The 10,896-nt window shown below is 33.5% G+C and overlaps 1 pseudogene; it reads left to right on the top strand.

The window, feature by feature from the left end:
- The first annotated feature begins 2,272 nt into the window (after positions 1-2,272).
- Positions 2,273-7,475, top strand: LOC105299077 (annotated as a pseudogene).
- The last annotated feature ends 3,421 nt before the right edge of the window (positions 7,476-10,896 follow it).

Consider the following 10,896-nt stretch of genomic DNA (forward strand, 5'->3'; position numbering starts at 1 on the left):
GCATTCCTGATATACACATAGCTTGCTTTGTTTTCAGAGTGTAAAAAGCATGACAAATTACTCTGTACCACGCAACCTCTCTGCTGACTAAACCCCTACCACTACCACCCTCCACAAGTAACAGTTTTGCTCGTATTCTGTCTTCAATGTAGCACCAGGAGTGCTGTGAGCATTTGAATAAACATTAACTGGGGAAAATAATAATCTCCTTTACTTACCTTTTTACATTAAATTGCTTAACATCTCATGTAGTGCTCACCAGGTGTACCATAAGCTATTCAAATCATAAGTTTCTATACCTGAGAGATTGTTTCACATTTATCCTAATTATTAATATTACACCCAGATAAAATATCTAGTCTGTTACAAGCCTTAAAGCATAGGTCATTTATCAGAAAGTATACATGAAAATATGTAAGACTCAAGCTATTAATCATATCCCCACAGCTAACAAAGTCCAAACACTCAACACAAATTGAGTAAGGAAATTGGCCTTAATATCGAAAGCAGAATCTTACACTTTTATATCTTACAAAGAAAGACTTTATTTTCTCTCTGAAGTCATAAAAAATACCTGACTTCGAAATCATGGTTGGATGACTTAATTCCAACATCACTGGAGCAAGCTGGAGTTTATTATTTGCTCCTCAATAAAATAAAGCACATTTGGAATATACTTAGTGTCCCCAACTTTATGCTGAAGGGAATTACAGAAGACAGCTAACTGAAGTAGCATTCTATTGGTGTTAATGACCAATTAAAGGCCCATTGTGAAGGGACAATTTCTAGAATATGCATGGCCTAGAAGGAAGAATGGACCTTAAATTAAATTAGCAATATGTCTTAAAGTATTCCTGTTTAAGGTGAGAAGTTAAAGCTTCTCCAAGCTGTAGGAAATCTAATTACACCATTGGCAATTTACTTTACTATATTTCATGCATTCATTCATTCAATTCTACTTCAACTTGAGTGGGAACACAACTATAAACTATCATTGTTCTATGAGACTAAAAAGCAGATTATAGTTCTATTTCTAGCCATGATGCAACAACCAGTACCAGACTTTCCTTCTCACTGAAAACTACTAGAAAATTGAACAAAATTGAACTGTTTTAAAACATTAGACAACAGAGAGCACAGGATCCTTAAGAGAAGAGAAACAAAAGAGGTAAGTCCTAAGATCACCCCAGCTTACTGCCCAGGCACTTTCTGGACTACGGTGTAGGAATGGGGAACTCAAGCAGTACACATGGGTCTTGCTAAAAGAGGAGACAGAGATTAGAGTTCTGGCAGTGTGAGAAGACTGGAGTTTACGGAGTAAAATAATAGTGAGGAGGGGACTGCATAGAGAAAACGTTTCAGAAGTTTGTATGAGACTACAAAAGGCAGCACTAATAACAACTATAACAATTACCAGGGAAAACATAACTATGAGGGAACTATAAGCTATACAATTCATAGAGCTCACATAATGCTCGGAGACATTCAAGTATAAATCTCTTTAAACACCTGGGGAATTCAGTAGAGATCCCAGAAACACCACGCCTTAGAAGTAGGGCTAAACTAACCATAGATTAAGGTGATTCTACACCAACATAACAGAACGTAAAAACCAAGCCTTAAAAGGACCAAACTGATCTCCAAGTATTTTAACGTCCTGCCAAAAGATCACAATGCCCTTTGAGAGAACAAAATTTGATCAACACAAAGCATCATAATGTCTGGTGTTTAATTAAAAATTGTTAGACTTGTGAAGAGCATGAAATGTGATCGATAGTCATAATAAAAATTAGTCAATAAAGACAGTCCTAAATGACAGAGATGGTGAAATTATCAGACAAGAACTTTAAAAACTATTGTAAATGTATTTAAGGGTTTGAATAAAAATATGAATACAATGTGGAATAAAATTAAAGATATGTAAAAGAACTAAATGGACATTCTAGAGCTGAAAAATACAATATCTGGAATAAAAAATTCACTGGATGAGATTAACAGTCCTTTAGGAAATGAAAAAGAAAATCAGGGAACTTGAAGCCATAGCTATAGAAACTATGTAGACTAAGAAAAAGGTTGAGAGAAAATAGGCAGAAACTTTGTGAATTGTGTGATAATATTATGTGGTCTAATATCAATGTAATTAAAGTCCAAGAAGGAGGAGAGATAGAGAAAATGAATAAATAAAAGAAATGAATAAATAAGGCCAAATTTTCTCTCCAATTAAAGAAAAAAAAGAAAAGAAACCTATAGACCCACAAATCCAAGAAGCTCAATGAATCCTAAGCAAAATCAGTACAAAGGAAATTATATCAAGACACATCAGAATCAAATTGCTGAAAACAAGTTTCAAGGAGAATATCTTAAAAGCAGCCAGAGAAAAAGAACACGTTATGATACAGAAGAAACGAAGGTAAGAACAACTTCTGAATTCTCTTCAGAAACCATGCAAACCAGACAGTATTTAAATGACGAAAGAAAAAAAACAAACAGAAAATATCCCTAAAAATAAAGGTGAAATAAAGACATTATCAGACAAATATTGAGAGAATTTATCAGCAGCAGATCAGTACCTCAAGAAATGCTAAAGAAAGTAATTCAGGATGAAGGACAATGATATCAGAGGGAAATTTAGATCTACACGAAGGAATGATGAATCTCAGATATAATTGTAGAGGTAAATATAAAATATTTTTTCTTTTTTTGTTTCTGTAAAAGGTAATCTACTGTTTGGAGCAAAAATAAGAATATTGTATTGAGTATTTATAATATGTATAGAACTTTTAAAGTATACAATAACACAAAAGTGGAGGAAGAAATGAAATGCCTGTTTTTGCATTTTTTGTGGTAAAATATATATAACATAAAAAGTACCTTTATAACCATTTTTAAGTGTAAAATTTAGTGGAATTAATTACATTCACAATGTTGTGCAACCATCACCGCTATTTCCAAAATTTTTCAGCATTTCAAATAGAAATGCCGTGACAATTAAACAACAACTCATCACCCGCCCTGAACATTTTGAATATTATAATATGGTAACTCTGAAAACAGATTCTCCACTTCTCAGGGATTTCTATTGAGGGCTGCAATTGTTCATTTGTGTACTGGCTTTTCCAGTACACTATTTTTGCAAAGTCTTCATTCAGTGTTATGTGTGGTCACTGAAGTTTCTGTTATTTCTGAGGTCAGTAGAACTCTGCTGTTTTCTATGACCAGAAGTATCTTGTTTGAAGATTCTTACATTGTATATGATAAGGCATAATATTACTGAGCTGTATATAAAGCTAAAAAAAGATATAAAGATGCGTATTGTGAACCCACAGCAAGTGCAAAAAGTAATGCAACCACTTTGGAAAACTATTTGTCAGTCATCTATGAAGGTAATCAAATATATAAATGATATTCTAAAAAATATTGAATTAATCCAAAGAAGGCAGGAAATGAGCAAAAAGGAATAAAGAACAGAGGTGACAAATAAAAGATATGTAGTGAGACAACAGATCTAAACTCAACTGTATCTATAATTACATTAAAAGTAAATGAGCTAAACACTTCGATTAACATACAGAGATTTTCAGCCTGGGTTTTTAAAAATGTCCCAGCTGTATGCTGTTCACAAAAAGTGAATTTTACATATAAAGACATAGAACTGTTAAAAATAAAAGGATAGAATCTAAAATAAATAAAGGACTCTTGCAACTCAATAAAAAGACAAACAACCGAATTAAAAAATAGGCAAATAAACATTTCTTAAAAGAAGATATACAAATGATCAATAAGGAAATAGAAATAAAAACCAAAATGAGATACCACTTCACACCCGCTAGGGTGGCTATAATCAAAAAGACAGTTAATGACAAGTGTTGGCAAGGATGTGAAAAAAGTAAAACCCTCATACACTATTAAGTGAAATTAGCAGGGTCATAGGTTAGAAGATCAATATACAAAAATCTTTGTATATTACTAGAAAGGAATATATACTAGATACAATAGTATATACTAGAAAGGAATATATACTAGATACACTAGTATATACTAGAAAGGAATTACTGGAAAGTAACACTTTAAAGTACATTTTTAATAACATCCCCAAACATAAATTACTTAGGGAAAAATTCAACAAAATATGTGCAAGACCTATACACTGAAAACTACTAACATACTAAGATAAATGAGAGGAATCATATTCATGAATTAAAAGAATCAATTCTTCTCAAATTGATCTATAGATTCAATATAATCCAAATGAAAGTCCCAACAGTCTTTCTAAAGAAAAGAAATTGAGAAGTCGAATCTGAAAATTTCATGGAAACATAAAATACTTTGATTAGCCAAAACAAATTTGAAAATTATATTACTTGACTTTAAGACTTAGTATAAAGCTATAATAATCAAGACAATGTGATATTGGCATATGGACTGACCTATATATATCAATGAAACAAAAGACTTCATAGACACAGACACACACAGACACACAATGAGAAAGACAGACAGACAGACAGACAGACAGAGAATTTATTTTCAACAAAAAATCCCAAGGTAATTCAATGGGGATAGTCTTTTCAACAAATGGTGCTAGAACAACTAGATATCTAAATGGGAAAAAATGAGCCTCAACTTTGATCTCACAAAGCTGGTTCAAAATGAATCATAAACCTATATGTAAAATCGAAAATTGTAAAGTCTAGAAAAAAACTTAGAAGAAAAATCTTTACAACCTAAAGATAAACAAAGATTTCTCATTTAAGATACAAAAAAAAAAAAAACCATGAGAAAAATAAAGACAAATTTGATTTCATCAAAATTATAATCTACTCTTAGAAGAATACCGCTAAGAAAATGAAAAGACAAGACAAAGACTGGAAGAAAATATTCACAGTACATATATCTGACAAGAAACTTGTATCCAGAAAATATAACAAACTTTTACATATTAAGAAGACAAATAAACAAATTATTTTTAGATAGACAAAAAGTTTGGATATTTCACAAAAGAGGATATACAAATGACCAATAAGCACATGAAAAGATGCTTAACATCATTAGTCATTAGGGAAATGCAACTTAAAACCACAACGAGATACCACTATACATCCTCTAGAAAGGCTAAAATTAAAAAGACACATTATCAAGTTTTGACAAGGATAAGAACACCCAGAACTGCTATCCATTGCTGGTGGGAGTGTTAATATAGTTCAATGACTTTGGAAAACATTTGGCAGTCTTCTATGAAGGTAATTTATTCTTACCATCTGACACAGAAATTTCATTCCTAGACACTCCTCAAGAAAAATAAGAACATATGTTCACACAAAGACTTGTCAATGGATGTTTATGGCACTTTCATTTATATAATAGCCAAAAACTGTAAACTCAAATGTCCATCAACAGACGAATGGACAAACCAATTGTGGCATATAATGGACTACCATTCAGCAATAGAAAGAATGAACTACTCGTATATATGTACATAGATGATTCTCAAAAATATTATGTTGAACAAAAGAAGCCAGACACAAATAGAGTACCTGCTGTGTGATTCCACTTAAATGAAATTCTAGAACAGGTAAAAGTAATCTTTAGTGACAGAAATCAGATTAGTGGTTGCCCAGGGGTGGATGGGTGGTGAAGTATAGGAATTGAATGCAAAAGGCACAAGGGAAATTTTGGGGGTGATAGAAATGTGCTATATCCTGATGGGGAGGGTGGTTACATGGGTACATACATTTGTCAAAACTCATCAAACCGTCTAAAAATGAGTTGATTTTATTGTGTGTAAATTATACCTCAATAAAATTTATTTTTTTAAAGGTTTTTAAAGCAGATTGTAGTTACATTCAGTTAACAGTCATATTGGTTTAATGCAATATGACTTTTTACTAAATGCTGAGGGAATACAAAGTTGAATTAGACATGGCCTTGCCTCCACATACCTTTAAGATAGACAGGCATATAGATAATTATTGTATAAAAAATGTGATCACATCCTTTTACAATTTCATATACTAAAAAGAAACAAGACTTAGTTCTAGCCTTCTAGAAGCTTACAAGAATAATGTGGATTCAGCTGGTGGGGGCATGGATGGGGGCAGGACATTCACTCTAAAACCTACATACAACCATGTACAGCAGAGCATTATGTTAGCTCAGATCCTATTAATTGTAAATTTGTAACAATGTGCAAAGTATAATTATGAGCTTCTTGTTGAATAGAAAGTTTTATAATTTAGGCCTTTAAAGGTATAATTAATAAATAATGAAGAACAAATGAGCAATGTATACATCTTTCTTTATCAAATTCTTTTATGGAGATACATGATGAACAAGTGTGGACTTTGGAGTCAAACCTAATGACAATAATAATACCTAATGTTTATGAAGGTTTACAGGTGCCTGGCAGTGTGCGAAGTTCTTTGTATGCCTTATCTTACTAAATCTTCACAGTCAATTAATCTGTAGGTACTATTATTATTATTACCCATTTACAGATGAAGAAACCGAGGATTGGAAAGGATAGCAACTTTGCCCAAATATACACAGCTTATGATTGACAAACCCAGAAACTGAACCCAAATCTATTGATCCTGGAGCCTAAACTCTCAACCACTTTACTTTTTACTGCCTCAAATTCCAGTTTGGTACGTATTAGCTACATGTCCTTTGGCAAGTAAAAAGATCTTTGAGCCTCAATTTATTGTCTATAGGGCAGGAATAATTTCTGGAGGGCTGCTGTAAAGATTAAATAAGATGATTTAAATTAAATCATTTAGCACAGTATTTCGAAGGAATGCAATATATATTAGCTTTTCTTTTTTGTTTACTTTAGGTTTAATTTATAATGTGTATATTAGAACTTTGTCAGGATCAAATGAGAAAATTAAAAGAACTAAAAACTATAGAAACTCTTAGAAAAAAAAATATAGGGATACAACAGTCCGCCACTTCTGCTTCTGTGACTGCACACCAGCACTCCCCTAGCCGACAACTCTGCCACCATAGAGGATATGAGGGAGTACAGAAATGGAGGAATTCGCAGAGGTATCCAAGATCAATGCGAGCAAGAATCAACAGGATGATGGTAAAACGTTTATTGGAGGCTTGAGCTGGGATACAAGCAAGAGAGATTTGGCTGAATATCTGTCGTGATTTGCGGAAGTTGTAGGCCGCACAATTAAAACAGAGCCGGTCATCGGAAGATCAAGAGCATTTGGATTTGTGCTTTTCAAAGATGCTGCTGGTGTTGATAAGGTCTTGGAAATGAAGGAATACAAACTGGATGGCAAATTTATAGACCCCAAAAGGGCCAAATCTTTAAAAGGAAAGGAATCTCCCAAAAAGGTTTTAGTGGGTGGATTGAGCCCAGATACTTCAAAGAACAAATTAAAGAATATTTTGGAGCCTTTGGAGAGCTTGAAAATATTGAACTTCTCATGGATACAAAAACAAATGAAAGAAGAGGATTAATATAATGACTTCCTTATTTGACTTACTAGTGATGAGTTATAATTCCTAATATTGAAGCATTCTTGCATTCTGCAATGAGTCCCACTTAATCATAATATTTTCTTAATATTTCCAAATATTCTATTTAAGATTTTTGCATCAATATTTAAAAGTGAGATGCTTTGGTCTGTAGTTGTTTTGTTGGTAAATTACACTTGTTTTGGTAAACTATATTTTCCTAGAACATTGTCTCAATTTTTCACTCTCATTCTCTCACAAATATACAGTGGAGTTATCCAAAGGCTACAGTGTGTGTGTGTGTGACATCACAACAAAATGAATGCAGAATCCACTTGTCTTCTGTACAGCCAGTTATTAAAGAGATCTGCAAAATGTAAACAAACCACTCTTTCCAGCAAGTTTTTAAAAGAAATATAATTATTTTCGTAAAATTGTTATTTATATTAACATGTAATGGGTTTATTATTTAAAAGTTAACACAAATTTTTAAATTCTCAAATTTAATAACTAACGTGGTAAATATAATAAATATAACCCACATAAATGAAAGTTCTTTTGGGTCTTTGGTAAGTTTTGGGAGCCCCAAAAGTTTGAGTACTGTTATTCTACCAAGTTACCTATTTTATGTAGGTTTTAAAATGTATTTGCGTAGAGTTGCGGTTTTTAAAATTACCTTTCTTTTGATGGTTACTTTACTCTTACTATTTCTTACTTTGTGTCTTTGGGCTTTCTCTCCCTTTTTAAAAATTAGGTTGGCTGTTGGATTATTTATTTTTGTTGATTTTTTCAATGATCCACTTTTTAATATACTAGTGTCAGTTTTTAAAACTTGTTAATTTCTGCTTTTACTTTTATCAATTTCTTGTTTTTTTCTATTTATGTTATTGTCTTATTTTTAATTTGTATATTTAATTCATTTATTTTAATATTTATTAACATAAGTATTTAATACTATTAGTTTTCTTTGAACAAATTTTTTTTGTGCTGTATCACTAAGATTCTGATATGTCTGTTTTCAATATAAGAATTTTCTAGAAATTCTGCCATATATTTTTACATTTCATCTTTAATCCTGGTGCTCCTTGATTATATATTTTAAATATCATAAGTAACATGGGCCTTTTTCTATTTATCCCCTGTGCCGCTTCTGAAATATGGTAAAACTTGAAATAATAGGATTTGAAAGCATGAAGTTTTACTGTTTACCTGTTTGTACTTTACAAGCCCCAGGCACAGTTCTATGTCAGGTTTGTGACAGGTGAATTTTGGCTAGATGCCCTCTGAAATTCCTTCCAATTCTAAGATTCAATTATTCTAAATGTACATATAAATTAGATTTTTTTTTTTTGTAAATTAGATTTTATTCTTTTTCACATGTACGTTTCTTTCCTCGGAAAGGTTTTCTAGCTCTCAAAGAGAAAGCAAATGTCCTCATTTTAAGCCTCATACCCAGGCTGACTGCAGCCAAGTAGAAAACTTCTTAAAGGAGGTAAGTTTAGAATAAAGTGAGGAAGACTGAATACAATTCTGGCCATTACCAACCAGAGCCCCCTGCTTTCCGAGCTACCATCCAGTCAGTGCATCCCACTAAAGGCACTTCACACTGTGTTCTGTTGTGGGTAGAAATCACACACACTGTTTATCTCCAGCAAGGAGAATTATGCATCAAGGAGCCCAAATGACTCTTATTCAAACACTGACAACATGCAACCACCTATGCCAGCACCTTGTTGTTACCCATTAAATAATAAACACGCTGCATTTGGAAGAATGCTACCACTGTCAGCATAATTCAGAAGCAAAGTGGTGGATTGGTAGGTTTTATGTTGATGTGTTCATTTCACGGTTCTCTATTTGATTGCCTGAATTCTAAGTTCTGATGGTTTGCCAGGTGTTTTCTCAAAAACACTGTTCACTTTTGTGCTCTCTGATGTACATGCTCCCAGCTGGCACCTCGCTGGTGTTTCACCCATGGGTTGGTACACATCTATCAAAATATAACTTTGGTCACTTTGTTTTTTCCCAAGTTGGCTTCCAGCAGCCATACCCTTGGAGTACAGTGGAGTGTAGACTCCTAAGTTGGCTTCCAGCAGCCATACCCTTGGAGTACAGTGGAGTGTAGACTCCTATATTCACTCAGATATTGTAGTTAAATACGGTATATTTTAAAATGAATCACTTCCTTTCCTACAGAGTTGTGCCTTCCTTCCTACTCTCCTATCTCATAACCCTGGGCCCTTTGAATTTTTCTTGGAAGGCAGGGACACTTAACTCAGGGCTGGGATGGGAACTCTGGCTTAGCTCTGCCTGTGGTTACACCAACAAGCTCTGGACAACCACCAGTAGAAAGTTAGGCTTCCCATTCGTGTTTATCCATGATTATCTGTCACATAGTACTTTTCCTCAGCTCCTCAGTTTGGATGTGGGATCTGGCATGAGGAATCCCTTCTCCCACAATACCATCTAAATGCTTATTCATTTTTAAGAAGCTCCCTTTTCCATGCAAGAAAAAATAGATGCATTTTGTGATCCTGGAAGATCCCATCTATTGAGGTCTTGGATTTCATTATAGAAGAGAGAGGCCTGGGATGGGCATTAGTGACAAAATGGTAATCTGAAACACATTTTTAATATTCTCTACCCTTACTTAGTCTTTGTAACCTTTCATTAGATTGATCTTGTCATTTAGAGTGTTTTAATTAAAATGATATTTCAAACAGCCAGCAGCAGCCCTGAGGCTTAAAGCAATTGTAAGGAATAAAGGTATTGCCAAATAGTCCAATCCTATTTTCCAAGGGACACTCCGTAGAACTCCTCCTATCTGCCTTCACTGGGCTAGAGGGAGTCAGCTCTGATCCAGAGGTTGACACTGAGCCGCTCTCTTAGTCCATCTCTGAGTATTTTGGCACACATGACATATGTTACTATCTGTTGAAACTTACTGACTTGTGCATTCCAGGTGGATTTTGATTTGAGCAGCTTCAACATCTTCATTTTGATAATGGTTATAATATAACCTTAGCTCAAATTGAGCTAAACGGGAAGTCTAAACTCTTATATTTAAAGACAGGCTGTGAACAATCATCAGAGGTGTTGTAGACTGGATAGCAGAGTTGGACTAGACCAACAATAAATAGATTTTTGACTTGGCATTCCAAGGAAGGGACGCAGAGATCACCTTGGGGTAAAGTGACAATAGAGCTGTCACCCAGTGGTGTGCCTGGCATGCTATCCACCTTTAATTAGAATAAATTTACTTTAATCCATTTTATACATTAAAGTTCCATGTAAAACATTTTTTGGGGGAAAAAGGGTGTTCTATTATAAAAAAATATAAAGTTTAAAAGCTACTGGACTAAAAATATTTGTGGTTTATAGATTTTCTAGAGAATGCACAGAACTTCTTGCCTTTTAAGACTTATTCTG

This window comes from Pteropus vampyrus, unplaced genomic scaffold (assembly GCF_000151845.1).
Source record: "Pteropus vampyrus isolate Shadow unplaced genomic scaffold, Pvam_2.0 Scaffold171, whole genome shotgun sequence".
In the NCBI taxonomy this organism is placed as follows: domain Eukaryota; kingdom Metazoa; phylum Chordata; class Mammalia; order Chiroptera; family Pteropodidae; genus Pteropus; species Pteropus vampyrus.